The 17,698-nt window shown below is 38.1% G+C and overlaps 1 long non-coding RNA gene across 1 annotated transcript in view; it reads left to right on the forward strand.

Annotated features, from left to right (window-relative positions):
• Positions 1–1,209: 1,209 nt before the first annotated feature.
• LOC139045170 (uncharacterized) overlaps positions 1,210–17,698 on the forward strand; it is an 83,994-nt gene continuing 67,505 nt past the window's right edge. Inside the window, exons 1-2 of the long non-coding RNA XR_011503058.1 lie at positions 1,210–1,394; positions 4,833–5,017. This is a non-coding gene — a long non-coding RNA (uncharacterized lncRNA). The remainder of the gene's footprint in view (positions 1,395–4,832; positions 5,018–17,698) is intronic.

Here is a 17,698-nt window from a genome sequence, read left to right on the forward strand (position 1 = left end):
ACTTCTTGGAATATAAGGCCACAAGTCATGAGTTGTGGGCCTGTGAGGCACCTGTGAGCATAACACCCTTAACTAGTCTGTAAACATAGACCCCTGGCTTTCCACTGACTATGCCCTAAATCCTGGGGAAGCTCTGGTGGCTTTTAAGGACAACTGAGATGGGTAGACTAAGGCCAGGCCTTCACATACAGCTTCCATGAAGCAAGAAGTCTGCTCAGAACTTCTTTAAAGATCTAGAGACTCAGTACCTACACATGTTTATTTGACCAGCTTTTAGGCTTAACTGGGGAAAGAAGGGGGCAATCCAGGTCAAATGGACATTTCTGGAATCCTCCATTCTTGAGAGTTTTAACCCAGACCCAATCCACTCCCAAAGACTTACTGCTGGCGCTCATTAGTTCATAAGCAAAACGTCTTATTGTTGATATCCTACACAAGCATCATTTCCAAAGTCTTCCCTGAGCCTGGTGAATCAAGCCTTATCCCTGTTAGTGGGTGTGCACATCCCGCATTGTTTGATGACTGTCCAGTTATATGTCTGTCTCCCCCATTAGACTATGAGCTCCTTTAGAGCAGATACCAAGTCTCTTCTATCTTTGCTTTACTGAAGCCTGGCTCAGAGACTGGAGCACAGCAGGCACTCAAAATAAATGCTTAAAAAATTGAATGAATAAATAAGGGTTTCTGGGTGGGTAGAAGATGATGCTTCTTGGTTGAGAGTTTTATTCAATGGTGGGCAGAGAATAAACAAGATTATATTATAATAACAATAGTTATGTTCTATCTGAGCAGCTATTATCTGACAAGTGTTTTCAATATGTGTAGCCCTTGCAATAATACTATGAGGTAGAGCCTATGATTACCCCTATTAAAAGATAAGGGGATGATTATGTTTATGACAATAATTGTAATAGCAATAATAAAGCATTTAAAATTAAAAAAATAAGAGAACCACACAAGAGAGAAGTTAAGTGACTTTCTCAAGGCCACCCAGAGTTGCAAAAAGTACAGCTTGGGATTACTATCCAATGCCAATCGTAATATGTTAAATCAATGATTTCTTATTATTTGGAGGTGGGTGTAGAAACTGGCCATGTTGGAGACCAATTGAAATTCCCCCAAATGCAATTAGACTTTGAATTACTCTACTGGGAAAACTCTAAAAGCAGTAGAATCAAGAAATACTTCCTTCAGTCTGGGGCTGGCAGATTCTATGTACACATGGGCTCCAACGGCAGGAACAGCTTGTTAATCTGGCATTTAACTACCAGAATCTTCTATTAACAATTATTGCTGGAAGGAGTAATTATGCATAATGCTGGCCCTAGAGTACTGCTCGGTCATGAAGTGCCTTCTGAATCATCGTAGGAAACTGAAATTATATTCAGTCTAAGGTTAGTATTAAGTCTGTTTTATTGTCTTCAAAGTCTTTGGATATTAGTAATCTCTGAATAACATAGATATACGAAACTATCCTAAGTATTTTAACAACCAGAAAACACCCCCAAAGAGAAAATTTATTATCATTTTAATTCTTGGTTATCTTTCTTTAAAAGATATGTAGATGTTGATGTAATTTTTAAAATCCAAATTCATGAAAAAATATCAATTCATAGTAGCTTTTGATTATTATATACTTTTTAATTAATGAATATTATTTGCTCATTAATAAATATTTACTAAGCACCTACAATGTGGACAGGCACTGTGTTGGGTACTGGAGTTACAGGCGTGATTAAAACAGATACAGTCCCTATTCTTGTATATTGAGGGAATCCATGAATGTTTTTGAAGTTAAAGAAAGGAATTCTGATTCTCAAAGACGAATGCTAACATGGATACAACTCCAAAGTTGAATTAAATAAATGCTACAACTGAACTAAAAACAAACTGCTACGTGCAGAAAAGGAGGAGAGATTTGACTTAGGGACTTAACGGCAAGAAAGTGTGATGATTGCTTGGGGATGTATAGGGAGATAGGAGGCCTGTGGTCCTGTAATGGGAGACAAACTTCGGTCAGATTGTTGGAGCCTAAGAAATTTGTACCTTCTCCTGTAGGATGGATGAAAAATAGACTTCTATCTGTGTGCCAATACATTGGTAGTGTCTGTTTCAAGACCATTTGGGGAGCTTTATAAGGTCCCCTTGTGTATTTCAGAGGAAGTGCTGTGAATGACTTTTGATGTCCACTGATGGTGTTGGGGTAGGAATGGCAACTCTGGTCCAATGAAGGCATTTGCCACCCCATCTGCAGAAAATGGAAAACCATCAATCAGTCAATCAATAAATGAATATTTATTGATCTTCTTCAATCACTTGAATAAAGTATTGCCCAGCACTGGGTTTGGCACCATAGGAAAATAAAGAGGACTAAATGTCTAATGTCTAAGCATAAAATATTAGACATTGTTAGCACAATATAGTTGTGAAGAAGCATATCCATGGCCTTGTCAGACTGCGGTATGGACTCAAGAAGAAATGAAATCCTGACTATTCTTTATGCATCAGACTCTGATGTATTGAAATATGTTAGTTTCCTGCAGGACAATTCAAAGGCAAGGATGGAGAGCTGGAGAGAGCTCTTGCATCATCTCCTAAATGTCTGGTGACAAGACACAATCAGGGCATTGGAAGGGAGGTCAACAGCCTGAAACTATCACCCAAGCAGGCCCTCAGTAGAGTGCTAGCCAAGCAAAGTGCACATGAAGAGGTGTGGGATATGAATTAAGTTTTTAGGTCTCCAATTCCCTTCTCACTAAGAGCCTTCAAGTCAAGGTTCCAAAGCTTGACCTTTGAATTGGCTCTGGCTGTGGATTGGCAGTTCACTTAGACCACTGGAGAGCTGGGATTTATTTGCTTTAAAGTTTCCTCCAAGATAGATTTAATAGGCAGATGTAAACCTATATGTTCTCCTTCCAACAACTCTTGGATCCGTGTGTTCCTTGATGCTTGCACTGCTTTCCCAGGGTGTCTTTAGCAGCATAATCTTTACTTTGCTGAAGGAGAAGCGCCTTTGGCTTGTATGCTTTCCCACCACCCTGTCAGTTATTACGTCTGTTTTCTTGAAATGGCTTGCTCCAGCTTGTTTATTTATGATGGGCCTTGTGGTCAGCTGCAAACTTAGTTTGCAGTTTTTTTGGTAACATTTATTGTTTTCATCTGATTAAAGAAAAAAACATGCCAATGGTTGAAAAATTGAAAAATACAGGGAAATATAAAAATGAAAATTCAAATTACTCATAATTCCATTACCCAGAGTTAACCACTGTTGACATTTTAGAGCAGTTTTTCTCAGGCTTTTTTCTATGCATGCATATACGGTAAGTAAGTCTCCATGTCTTTTTAAAAAAAGTTTAATGGCTACATAATTTTGGTTGATATTTATTTGTTAAAATTATTTTAGCTAACATAGGCACCTACATCATTGTTCATATTCCTCATTATTTCTTGGAATAGATTCCCACAAAACAATTTAAAGTCTCCATTGTATAAATATTTTTAATGACTATTGATATAAATATACCAATTTAAATCTCCACAAGCAAGACAATGCTAGTGTTATTTCACAATACCTTTGCTACCATTGTATATTATTAATTTCAATTTGTTAATTTAGTAGACCAAAAATAATATATTCCTATTTTAAATCCTATTTCTTGGATTACTAGTAAATTTTATAATCTTTGATAGAAAAGTGATTCCAGAAGTCCTGTTCCTTTTTTTTCTGCACTTACTTTTAGTTATGTTCCACTGATGTTGAGTTCCTGGCTTCCCTAAGAAGGACCTCTGCGCCTTTTTGTGATCCATAAGTCATGTTAACCCTCTGCACTATATATTTTCTCTTCACTTGACAATCATGCACTCATGAAATATTTACTGAGAATCTATCATAGTTCAGGCCTCTAAATAGAAAGATAGATCGATGAAAATTGAAGGTCCCTGATCTCTAGAATCTCACAGTATAGAGGCAACATGTACACATAACATGATAAATAAAATATAGTGTTTTGATGCCATGTAGTTGATAAATATTTATTGATCACCGTGTGCCGTGGATTAAGCTAAGCATTAAGGATACCAAAAATGAGCGAGATAGACATAGTTCTTTTCTTTATAAAGCTTAGACCCTTATTGGCTATACAGAACAGTATAAAGGTTACTATAATACAGTGGGGAAAGTTGGAAACAGCTTGAAATAGTGGCTAAGGACAAGTCTCTGAAGCCACTGTCTGGGTCAAATCCTGGCTCAACCACTAATTGACTGTACTCTGTGATTATGGGCAGGTAAATTAGCCAATCTGTCCTTCAGTTTCCTCCTTGGGAAATAGAGGGAATGCCAGGGTTGTTTCATGCAAAGCGTGCAAAGCATTTAGAACAAGGCCAAGCATGTAGTGAGTGCTCAATACTTGTTTCATTTTATTTTAAAAGTTATGATGTGGAAAGCACGGTTGGTGTTACCAGAATGTGTGAGAGGGGCTCTTGATGTAGACTTATAGAGCAGGAGGGTCAAGGGAGCTCCTTTTGAAGGAAGAAACAGTTAATCTGAAACCTGAAAGGTGAAGAGGTAGTATGGCACCTCGGAGAGAGTGCAACAGAGTGTGTACACGTGTGAGGGTGCAGTCCCCATGGAGAGGTACCAACGCGCAAAGTTCCAGGAGGAAGAAAGTGAATGGCTTTCAGAGAACTAAATGAAGTTTAATGTGACTGGAATATAGAGTTTGAGGGTCTTTCAATACTCTATTGCTATGTAACAAACCACCTCATAATTCAGTGGCTTTAAAATACAAAGTTTAGGAGAACAGCAACTCAAATAACTGTGAAATTTTCGTCAGAAACCACAGAGACTAGAAGAAAGTGGAACAACATCTTTAAAGGGATGACAGAAAAGAACTATGGACCCAGAATTTGACATCCGACAAAAATAGCCTTCAGCAATGAAAACAAAATGAAAGCCTTCTCAGATGAAGTAAAACTGACAATTTGTCACCAGTAGACCTACTCTAAAATAAATGCTAAGGTAAGTTCTTCAGCCTGAAGGAAAATTACATCAGAAACTTGAAACTTCAGGAATGAAGAAAGAGCAACAGAAATGGTAAATAGCTGGGTAAATATAATAGACTTTTTTTCTCATCTAAAAATCTTTAAAAATTTGTATGGCTATTGAAACAAACATTTATAACATTGTCTGATGGAATTTTCAATATATGTAATATGTATGATGTAATACACAATAGATGGAATACATGTGATGACTAAACATGAAAGAGGAGACTATAGGGATCTTTTTGGTTGTAAGTCTTTTATATTTTACTTGAAGTGGTAAAATATTAACTCTAAGAATACGGTACAAAGTTATGCATGAATATTGTGGTCTGTAGAGCAACCACTGAAAAAGTACTACAAAGAGATAAATCCAGGAAGCCAGTAGAGAAACTGAAATAATAAAAACATTCAAATAAAAAAAGGCAGGAAAGGGTAAATAGAAGAACAAAAACCAGAGGGGACTGACAGAAAACTTATAAAATGGGAGATGTAAATCATATCTCTAATTGCATTAAATCTAAATCAATTAAAAGACAGAGATGTATTTTTTTTAAAGGTGAAACTATATGCTATCTGCAAGAAATTAACTTTAAATATAGTGATATAGAGAGGTTAAAAGTAATAGGATAGAAAATATATACTATGAAAACTGATAAAAAGAGAACTGGAGTGACTATATTAATATCAGACAAAGTAGACTTTAGAACAGGGAAAATTACAAGGGATAAAGAGGAATATTACATAATAAAAAAGGGCCAACTCACCAAAAAGATATAACAATCCTAAATGTGCATAGATCAAATAACAGAACTTTAAAATACATGAAGCAAAAACTGATAGGACTAAAAGGAGAAATAGAAAAATTCACAATTATAGGAATTTTCAACATTCTTTTATCAATAATTGGTAAAAAAAAGTTAGAGAGAAAATCAGCAGGAATATAGTAGACTTGCACAACGCTATCAACCAACTCGACCTGATTGACATTAATAGAGTACCCAATAAGAGTGAAAAACACATTTTTTTCAAGTGCACTTGGAACATTCACTAAGAGAGAACATATTTTGAGCCGTAGGAAGAAGGACAACAACAAATTAACAAATTTAAAAGAATTGTAATCATAGAGTATGTTTTGTAACCATAAATAAACCAGAAATCAATAATATAAAGATATCTGGAAAATTAATAAATATTTGGAAGTTAAAAAACACACTTCTAAATAACTTGTCGGTTGAAGAAGAAACCTCAAGGGAAATTAGAAAATATTTTTGAGCTGAATGAAAATGAAGATACAGCATTTTATGGAAAGTACTTTTAAAGGAAATTTATAGTATTAGATGCTTATATTAGAAAATATCACTTTTCAATGAGTAACCTAAGCTTACACCTCAAGAAACTAAAATTAAAGAGCAAACTAAACTCAAAGAAAGTGAAATTAAGAAGATGATAAAGAGCAGAAATTACTAAAATTGGAAAAGATAAATAAAACAAAAAGTAGTTTTTTCTTAAAAAATCGATAAATTTAGTAAATCTTTGGCTAGAATGACCAAGAAAATTAAAAAATAAAAAAGACAGAAGAGACAAATTATCAATATAAAGAATAAAGGGAGATATCACTACAGGCTCTACAGGCATTCAAAGGATACTAACAATGGTAGGCCCATCAATTTGACAACTTAGATGAAATGGACCAATTCCATGGAAAGCACAAACTGCCAAAACTCATACAAGAAGACATATGAAATATGAATAGTCCTATATCTATTTTAAAGTTGAAGTGGTAATTAAAAACCGTCCAGCAAAGAAAACTCCAGGCCAAATTTTTTTGCCAGTTTCACTGGCAAATTTTACTAAATGTCTTAGAAGAAGATAATACCAATTCTCTGCAAAATTTTCCAGAAAATTGAAGATAATGGAGCTCTTCTCAACCCGTTTTATGTGGCCAATATTACTCTAATACCAAGATCAGGGAAAGATGTAACGAGAAAAGAAAACTACAGACCAATATCCCTCATGAACATAGGTGCAAAAATCCTCAACAAAATATTACGTCAAATCTAGCCATATTAAAAAAAGAAAGGATACTGGGGTTTCTCCAGTGACAATGATGCTTAAGAAACTGTTGTTTGGACTAAAAAGCTCTGATTTGTAGTATTTTCCCATGTCCATGGTAAACATACTCCCACCATGATGAATTTCAAGCTACCTGTGTGAAGCTACTAATCACAGAGCCTGGATCCCCGGTGCAGACCTGTATCATTCATCAGCCATGCTGTGGTGGCATCCCACATATAAAGTGAATGAAGACTGGCACATATGTTAGCTCAAGGATAATCTTTCTCAAGCAAAAAAATAGAAAGATTGGCCATAGATGTCAGTTCAGGGCTAAGCTTCCTCAGGAATAAAAAAAAAAAAAAAAAAAGAGTTTCCTCAAGTCACAATTTTTAAAACTCAAGTCCATAGATACTGAGGATCCTAAAATAAATCTGTGTCGGAGAGAGTTTTTTTCCTTTAAAAGAGAAGTCAGAAAACTATGCCCACAGGCGAAATCGGACTCATCACCTGCTTTTGTAAATTCGGTTTTATTGGAACTCAGCCATGCCTATTTGTTTATGTATTGTCTGTGGTTACTTTCTGGCTACAAAAATAGAGTGGGCACAACCGAGAATACACAGCCCACAAAGCCTAAAATCTTTAGTATTTGGCCCTTTACAGAAAAATTGGCCAGTGCCTGTCTTCAAAGACACTTTACGTCACCCAAGTTTGACTAACACTAATCAGGCATCAAATGCCTATTAACTAGACAGAGTGAGAGTTAGGTGGTTCTCAAGGGGAAGTCTGGCATTTAGCGCACAGCCTTTGGGTCCTACAGATCCTATTTTACATCAGCCTCTGCCATTTATTAACCATCTCACTTGTGTTTTCTCACCTGTAAAATGGAGGCAATAAGGTGTCTACTTGATGGTAACAGCTTGTGATTACTCACCCCACTCAAGTTTGGATATTTGGGGATTGATTCCTGGATGCAGGAGTTCCAGTTGGCTGCACAGGCTTTCTGACCTTGAAACAAAGCAGCTCCATGATTTACAAATTCACTAGACGCTACCCAAAGCCTGATAGCAAGATTGTACTGTTTTTCATATGCCTGGCACATCAAAAGGATTCAAACATTGTAAATCAGAGTTTTTGCCTTTACGGTTGTTATTTCCAACACCTACTTCTCCTTTGCAGGAATCTCTCACTACCTGAACTCTCATTACTCAAATATTTATCAAAAAAAAAAAAAGCGCATCAGGACATGTATGCCAGCAAAATTGTTTCAGTCACCTGTGATTGTAGGTGAGAGAACATGCACAATGTGTTGCAGCTGTATCTCAGTTGCTCTAATATAATTACATCTCGTTATTTCAACACATGATGCATTATTACTGTCATCTTCACCACATTAAGTGAGGATGTTTCATAGGAAAATGGAAAAGAAAGTTGGTGGGCTTGAGATGCTTTGGAAAGTCCATTTATTGGAAGAAAGATTGGAAGGTATAAAGCATATTAAGGGGCCAGCCTGGTGGTGCAGCGGTTAAGTGCACACGTTCTGCTTCTCGGCGGCTCAGGGTTCACCGGTTTGGATCCCGGGTACGGACATGGCACTGCTTGGCAAAAGCCATGCTGTGGTAGGCGTCCCACATATAAAGTAGAGGAAGATGGGCATGGATGTTAGCTCAGGGCCAGTCTTCCTCAGCAAAAATAGGAGGATTAGCAGTGGTTAGCTCAGGGCTAATCTTCCTCAAAAAAAAGTAAATAAAGTATATTGCGAAAGGTGACTGCATAAAAAATATATCTTTATCATAACTTTGTCTTCATCTGTCATGCATATAATTTTTTCTATGTGTGAGAAAATAGAAAAATTATTAAAGTACTATCGGTTTATTTGGGCAGAAATCCATAATGGATTACAATATGGCTGCTTTGTGACATTTTGGGATATTGTTTGGGGTTTAAAGAAGGACACAAGGGTATTATTATTATTATTATTATTCTCTTTCAAAATAAGGGACTATAAGCTTCCACTGTCTAAACATTTGCTATCCAACAGGTTTTTAGGAATGGGTTAAACTCAGGTAAAGAGGCAGGCTTACACTGTCCTCTTGGGCACTGAATTCCCATCTTGTTCCGTATGAGCCTGTCACTTGCTAAACTCTGTGCTGCAGGCTTTGCATTGTTTTGTCAATTGCCTCCCAAGAACTAGAATCATCATCTCTAGTGGGTGGGCCTCTGCTCTCCAGGTGCCAGCTGCCTCTGCTTGTTTGCCTGGGTTTCCTGGCATAGCCTGCTCTTGTATTCTGCTAATTCTTCTCCTTTCTTGCTCCAAATGTGTCTCCTTTGAAGCTGTGCGTGCCTAGGCAGAAGTCCCATCCTTTAGTCAAGCAAGTTCAAGTATGCGTGCTTACTTGTTCCCAACATTTCCTTTCAATATGTTCCTTCCATGGGTGGGGACATGCAGTGCTTTGCCTTGGACTTGGTGTCCACTGATCCCCACTGCTTTACTGACCCACCACCTGTTGTCTGTTGCCATTTCTTTAAGGTGCCGTTCTGCACATTGAATTACTCCCCTGCAGCTTTCACAGCTGGGCTTGTTTTTCTACCCTCACTCTTCACAGGTGATGGTTCTGATTCCAGATCCCTGCGTTCCCAACTCCCCGTACTGCCAGCAGCAATGAGCGGAGCAATGCCTAATCAGTTTCAGATACATACCAACCTGCCCTTCGGGGATTTGTTTGCTTCTGCCACTCTTTGTTGGTTCGTTTTATCCTGATTTGTCCAGTGTAAAATGTTGGAGAGAGAAACAGGGGTAACATATGGGTAACATGATGTGATGTGACTCGAGCCTTTTCTCCAGTAATTTCTCTATAACCTCTCTAATTTATTTCTCTAATAATAAGACGTGTGTGATGAACTCTGACAGGGATGACCACCATCATACAAAGCACCTGTGACAAGAGTAGTTCAGAGACCTCATCTATCTTTCCCTTTCTACTCACTAGACCTCTGTGAGCCTCAGTTTCCTCTTTCATAAAGTGAGGGAGATAATACCTACTTTAGAAGGTTGTTATGAAGATGTAAAAACCCCAACACAGTGTCTTGACCCAGTGATTGCACAATACCAAGTAACTATGTCTATGCCTTTCACTGGCTCCAGGATTTTCCTTTGCAGCCTTACTTCCTACAACTGCAATGGGCCCCAGGTGTGTAGAGGAGGCCTGTTATTCTACCTTGGAGTTCCAGAAATGAGAGATTGGAGCACAAATATGTTGCTTATTCAGATGTAGGGAAAGACCAGCCCTGTCCCCCTTACCCAGGTTCATTTCTCTAAAAAGAACTTTTCTTTCCTTCTATTCTCCCCACTGGTCTCTCTCTTTTCCCAGTGTTGAAAGGGCATGTGATTTGAAGCATACTCTTTGTTCCAGACTTAGCTTTACAATATCTCTCTAACTATTCCCTGCTTGGCCATCTTACCTTTCCAACTAGAAAGGATTTTTTTGTTTTTTCACAGAGGAATGAAAACATGAGCTTATAGAAAAAATTAAAGTCAGAAAACTCAGTCCAGTCCAGGATCTACTCCTTTACCAGTTATGTGATTCTTGAAAATAATTTTACTCCCTATATGTCATTTTCCTCAACTCCCAGATTTTGAAAGTTGAAAAACTCTATACAACTCCTATTTACTAGAAGTTGTTTCTCTTAACTGGCTTCAGAGTCTTGCACAGTCCCCAAAAAAGAAAATAATATACTTGTAAATGGATGAATTGAGGAAAACCTATGATGTTCTAATCCACCTCAAGGAATTCATGTTGAATTTTCCAAATTAATAAGTTGACTGGAGAGAGAGGCTAATGCATGAGAAACGTGCCAAATTCAAGGAGCCCTGTCTGTTCATCTCAAAAATTGTTCTGGTTCTTCTCTTCCCTCTCCACACACACCTTCCTAAAAGTGAATGAGACTGTTAGAAGCTTTATTCTTTCTTCCTCATGGTAGCTGTTCACCACTTGATATTTTAGCACTCTGAAGACTGAAGGGTTAGGGATGGTTTCCCAAATGGCATGGACCAAGTCAGCCTTTTCAGTGAGCTCAGTGGATGAAAATTCCACCTACCTTTGGTCATTGCAAGAGAGAGTCCCCAAGCCACACCAACTCTCCCAGAGCCCATGTCATTTCTCTGTAGCTTACAGCTCACTCTTCATCCACTCTGCCTCCATCCTCATCAAGTCCCCCAGTCTTTCCCTACTTACTGCACCACTGGTGGTCTGGGGTGTGCAGCCCAGATGTTTTCCCCAAGCAATTAGAAGATTACTTTTCAAGTGTCTTCACAGAGCAGATGTTCCCAATCATTCCCCCCAACTCACCCACCCCCCGATTGCTGAAACCTTTTTGTCTGCCCCAGAGAGCACATCGTGTTGCTGCTGTGTGTTTCATCAGAGAGTAACAGCAGGAACAAGAGAATCCCACACTGATGACTGTTTGGCAGGCGAGCTCCTGGATGTCTGTGTGTGTGTGTGTTCCCTCTTCTTTTGTTCCTATTACAGCTATGGGCAGATGTTGTCAACTGGCTAACTGTTCTTTGTCTGGCCCCTTACACCAGCACTTCATGTCATTCTCTTGCTTCAAGCAAATCACAATTTGCCCAAGACTATAGTATCTTTCTTTGCTTGGATATACCCATCCCCTGTACTTCATCCAGAGTTTTGCTTGTTCAGCCTGGGAAATCTCTATTAGAGCAGTTTATTCCCAAGCCTAGACTTCAGTTAGAGGTTGTTCCCTACCCTTTGACTCACTTGAGTCTATTACTTCATCTGTCCTCTGCTTCCCTCTCCATCCCACCTCTCACTCCAAGCTCCAGCTCCACTGAACTATTGCAGATCAGCCATGATTTCTCTCACTTCTAAACCTTTATGTGTATCTTTGCTTCTTTTTGGAGCATTCTCCCTTCTTTTCCCCTTTGCCAGCTGAATTCCTGCTTATCCTTTAGATATTTACTTAAGCATGACTTTCTCGTTGACCTCCATATGTCAAACATAAGCTCCCATAAAGCTCCCATATTAATTCCAACCGAGTCCTTATTTGTCTGTACTACCATTGCCTTATTTCTCTGTACTATAATTGTCTTTTTACTTGTCTCCCCATTTTTGTCATTAACTTATTTTATAAATTTGAGACAGTATGTTTCCAAAGTATCAAACAAGAGGGTTAGAATAGATTCCAGATTCCTCTCTCTGCCTTCTTCTGACAGTGTTCATTGAGCATCTACTCTGTATTAAACACTCTATTAGATCTTGGAGTCATAAACCCATGTTGGAATCATAAAGCAGAGGAAGGGATTGTCTCTGCCTTTAACTAAGTAAGTCCTATACACAGACTTTCAAAGTACTGTGATGTATTACAGTAGTGAGATATCCAAGACCATAGGGAAGACTGACACTTCAATAATTAAAGTAATAAACCTTGAAGGCAGAACCCAGAAGGAATATGACAAAGACAGGTTAGTATTGAAAAAAATTGGAAGTAAGAAATGGTTTAGAACAGGGATTGGCAAACTGCTGCCCACCAGCTAAACCCAGCCTGCTGCCTGTTTTGTAAATAAAGCTTTATGGGAACACAGCCACACACATTCATTTACATACTACCATGACTTCTTTTATGCTACAATGGCAGAGTTGAGTAGTTGTGACAGAAACTATGCCCTCAAAGCCTAAAAATTACTGTTTGGCTTTTTATAGAGAAAGTGTGCTGACCCCTGGTTTAGAGCATGAATAATAAAAGTGGCTAAGAAAATTTTGGAAAAAAATGTAAAAATATGAAATTCCTCAGATAGATTTTAAGCTATATTATAGAGCTACTATAATCAAAATAGTGTGGTACGGATTTGTCAAAAGGCAAATAGCTCATTGGGAAGACAATAGGAAGTCCAGAATAAATTGTGTATATAGGAATTTAATATATGATGAAGATGATATTTCACTTCTATTAGGAACATAGTTTGTTCAATAAACAATGTTAGAAAAATCAGCTATTCATTTGGAAAAAAATATTTCCACTAGACTTTTAACATTCCTCATCCAGGACCCCCCCCTCAAAATAAGCAATATGTCATTGTTTTGTCAGCACTTATTTCTTTCCTTTCTATTGTTTCTTGTGTCCTACTCCTTTCTAGGTTCAATTTCTCATTGCTGCATTACAGCCTTTAGTAAATTTTTCTAAGGTGGATGCCTAGTAAATTTTCTGTTTTTACATGTAAAAAATGTCTTTATTTTACCCATATTCTTGAATGATAGTTTAGCTAAATATAGACTTCTACTCTCACAGATCATTTTTCTCATCACTTCAAAGACATAATTTCATTGTCTTCTGACAAATTTAGTGCAGATGAGAAGTTTTCAATAGGTCTAATTATAGAACTCATTCATCTGTAGAAAATCTATCTTTTGGCTTTTGTATCTTTTAATATATTTTATCTTGGACACTCTGTAGGTTCCAACAGTGTATAGAGATGAGTATTTTATTTTGTGTCTTCAATTCTGGAAAATTCTTAGCCATTATTACTTTGATGATCACTTCTTGCCCATTTCCCCAGTTCACTTCTTACTGAGCTCCTGTTAGACTTTTGTTTGACTTTCCCACTCTTTTCACATATTTTAATAGCACTTAAATATTTTCCAACTCTGGGTGATTTGCTCAGATCTGTCTTCTAATTTTCTGGCACTGTTTTCAGCTGTGTCTACTGTGTCTATACTATTGTTTAACCAACATTGTGTGTGTGTGTGTGTGTGTTTAATTTCAATGACATTTTCCATTTTAAAGATTTCTTTTTTTCAAGAGAATAAGTCAAGCCACAGAGTAGGAGAAAAGACATGTCTGATAAAAAAATTGTTATTCAAAATGTACAAAGAACTCTTAAATCTCAACAATAAGAAAACACCTGATTTAAAAATAGGCAAAGAGCTGAACAGACATGTCCCCAGATAAGATGTCAAAGTGGCAAATAAGTATATGAAAAGATGCTCCACATCACATATCATCAGGGAATGCAAAGTTAAACAACAATGAGAGGCCAGCCTGGTAGCATAGTAGTTAAGTTCACATGCTCAGCTTTGGTGGTCTGGGGTTCACAGGTTCGGATCCCAGGCACAGACATAGCATAGCACTGCTCATCAAGCCACACTGTGGCAGCATCCTACATAAAATAGAGGAAGACTGGCACAGATGTTAGCTCAGCGACAAGCTTCCTCAAGCAAACAGAGGAAGCTTGGCAACAGATGTTAACTCAGGGCCAATCTTCCTCACAAGAAAAGAAACAATGAGATACCACTAAGTAACTGTTAGAATAGACAAAATTCAGAATAATGACAACACCAGATGTTGGCAAGGATGTGGAGCAACAGGGACTCTCCTTTATTGCTGGTGGGAATGAAAAATGATACAGACACTTTGTGAGGCAGTTTGGCAGTTTCTTACAAAACTTAAAATAGTCTTGCTATATGATCTGGCAATTGTGCACCTTGGTATTTACCCAAATAAGTTGAAAACCCGTGCAAAAACCTGCACACAGATGCTTGTAGCAACTTTATTCATAATTGCCAAAATTGGAAGCAACCAAGATGTTCTTCCGTAGGTGAATGGAAAATAGACTGTGGTACATCCATCAATGGACTATCATTCAGAACTAAAAAGAAATGAGCTCTCAAGCCAGGAAAAGACATGGAGGAAATTTAAATGCATATTACTAAGTAAAAGAAGCCAATCTGAAAAGGCTATATACTCCATGATATTTAATCCCTCTGATAGAGGCGCTTACTGAGGTCTGTGGGCATTAAAGGTAAACCTATACTTGGAATATGTGTCAATTCTAGTCAAAATGAACTGTTGCCCCTTTCAGGGTGAAGGAGCCCAATGTAGTTTACTTGCCACCAAGCAACTGACTGTTCTCCTTTAGAGATGGCGCCATATTGGGATGTTAGTGTTGGGCCTCTATTGTTGGCAGACTGGACATTTGGCAATGATGGAAGCTAGATCAGCCTGAAGCATGCGATCCCATGCTGTTAGCCCATGCATAGCTTCTACAGCTGTCACCATGGCTACTCTGTTCATGTGCCTATTGTCCCATCAGTGTAGTGACCAATAACTGATGTCAACAGGCTAAGTCGTGCTGTCTACTTAGTTGTTTAGTGCCTCTTCTATCATGGATGCTTTCTGGTGGGTTTTAACATATGATACAAATTATTCACATTTTGTGTTCATTCTCATAAATCAATCCATATACCTCTTCTCCAGACCTTCTTCTTCTTGCTAAAAAGAAAAAAAAAAAGAAACAGGCCCAAGGTAAAGTCACTTGCCCCCAGAATAGCAAACAAAGAATTAATTGCAGTTTTAACCGCTCCCAGGAATGTGACCTTAAACCAGAGGTCTGGAAATCCTATCAACACTAGTGAGGTCATCTGTCTGATAAGACCCCTGCTGTCCTTCCCCCAAAGAAAGGTGACCTCACCTGGAACAATTCTCTCTTTTCTTTTGCTAATAACTTTTTTGTCCTTCCCAGTTTCTGCCTATAATGCCTTCCATTTTGTACAATTCCTTGGAGTGCCTTTCTATTTACTGGAGGGGATGCTGCCAGATTCATGAATCATTGAGTAAAGCCAATTAGATCTTTAAATTTACTTGGTTGAATTTTTGCTTGCTAATATTCTTGATCTTCCAGATATTCTTCTTCTAGACCTTGGGCCAACCAGACAAGTTATTTACCACCATCAATTAACCCATAAATAACCTTTTCTCAACACCTCCCTTTCTACACAAAGTAGATGATCAAACGCACCATTTAAAGTTCTGCTCATTGGGAAGATTTTCTCTCACCACTATCGTTTAGAGCCATGCTGAGAGGAGCTACAACAAAGCAGCAAGCATTTTTGACTTGCACCCACATGTCAACGTGACTCAACCATGAACCTAGTTTGGCATTTTTCTTCCTCCATCATTTGGTCAAAAGGAGCTCTCATGCAAGCATAGGTGTGAGCTGAGGGAGAGACACTGGTGGAATTGGTAATGAACATTCCTGGGAGAGTCTCAGAATGAGTCATCAGCAGCCACACTTCCAGCAACTGGAGGAATCCTGGGCAATGAGCCATAGCATTCCCTACACCATCATCTCCACCAAACCTGCTCCTCCTTTGTTCTTTTTCTTTTGGTGTCACGACTACCCATCTATTTAATGAAGTTGTAAAGTATAACTCATTCCTGACTCTTTCTTCATAAGTTTTACCCCTCCATCCTAAATGTACTCAATCACCAATTACTGATTGCTGCATCACTAAATATTTATTGGCTCTGTCCCTTCCTTACCATCTCTGGTTTAAGCAGTTGGAACATACAAATCTGAACTTCAGAAAAACCACTCAAGCCTCAGTGTTTAGAGCAGATTAATGGAGGCAAGACTGGCACTAGGAAAAATTTAGCAGATTAATGCCAGAGGAGAGAGAGCAGAAGCTTGAAGATCATTTTAGGTTAAAATGTAGGGAAGTGGCTGAAATCCAGCAATATTAAGAAGGCAGACTTGACAACTTGGGGGTAAGTGGCCAAGGAATGCAGAATGACCTCTACATGTCAACCAAACAAGGTGCAGAAGGAAAATAACATTTATTGACTTCTAGGCTCTGTGGTAATTGTTTATATGTGATTGTCTGGAACCTAAGAAACCTATATTTCTTATGTTTCACTCATTTTAGGATTTAACTGGTTTGGCCTTGGGTTTCTACATCTAGCTGTCTTTATCTGGAAAAAAGAAAACATGTTCAATTAGACTGTGAATAAGCGTCAGCCTTGCAGATAGCATTCTTTAGTCATGGTACATTTAGATTTTTCTCATTCAATCTGTATCTATAGAATCTAACCAGTACCTGGCATACAGCAGGCACAAACAGTTATTTGCTGAGCTGAGTTAAACCATTTTAAACAATTAAACCATTGTTTAACTAAACTATTAAATAATTATTTGCTACCTGAGACCATGGGCCTCCATGAACCATGCATAGGCAGTTAGGAAGTGGAGTGGGGCAAAGTGACCAGGGTAACATTTGGTTCATATCCATCTCCACCTTCCATCATGTTTTCTGGGTTGGAATAAACTCTGAAAGTCTAGAATGGAATCTTAATAGCAGCAAAACAATCACTTGGATTGCTTGGAAATCAGCTTGGATAATTTATCATTGTAGAGGACGTGGTCAGGACAAGAGAAGGAAAATGGAATTTGGCTCCAACAGTTCCTAATAATCCTCCTTAGCTTAATAGTACTGCTTTAGTAGAGCCATGGAATGTTAGAATTGGAAAGGGCCTTAGAGACCATAAAACCCAATCTCTTCCTCTTACAGATGAGGACAGTGAGACCTGGTAAGGCTCAGCTAAGTTACCCAATGTTTCACAGCTCATCAGTGATAGAATGGGACCCAGAAGCCAGTGCTCTGTCTAGGTCAGGAAGCATAAATTGAATGACTAATATATTTCAGACCCTTTGCTAATTTCTAGTGCTGCAGAAATCAATCCCCTGACCTCTAGTCTCTGGTTTGATGGAAGACAGACACATAATCAGATTTTAACACCATGGATTATGTGG

Source organism: Equus asinus, chromosome 4 (genome assembly GCF_041296235.1).
Source record: "Equus asinus isolate D_3611 breed Donkey chromosome 4, EquAss-T2T_v2, whole genome shotgun sequence".
NCBI lineage: Eukaryota > Metazoa > Chordata > Mammalia > Perissodactyla > Equidae > Equus > Equus asinus.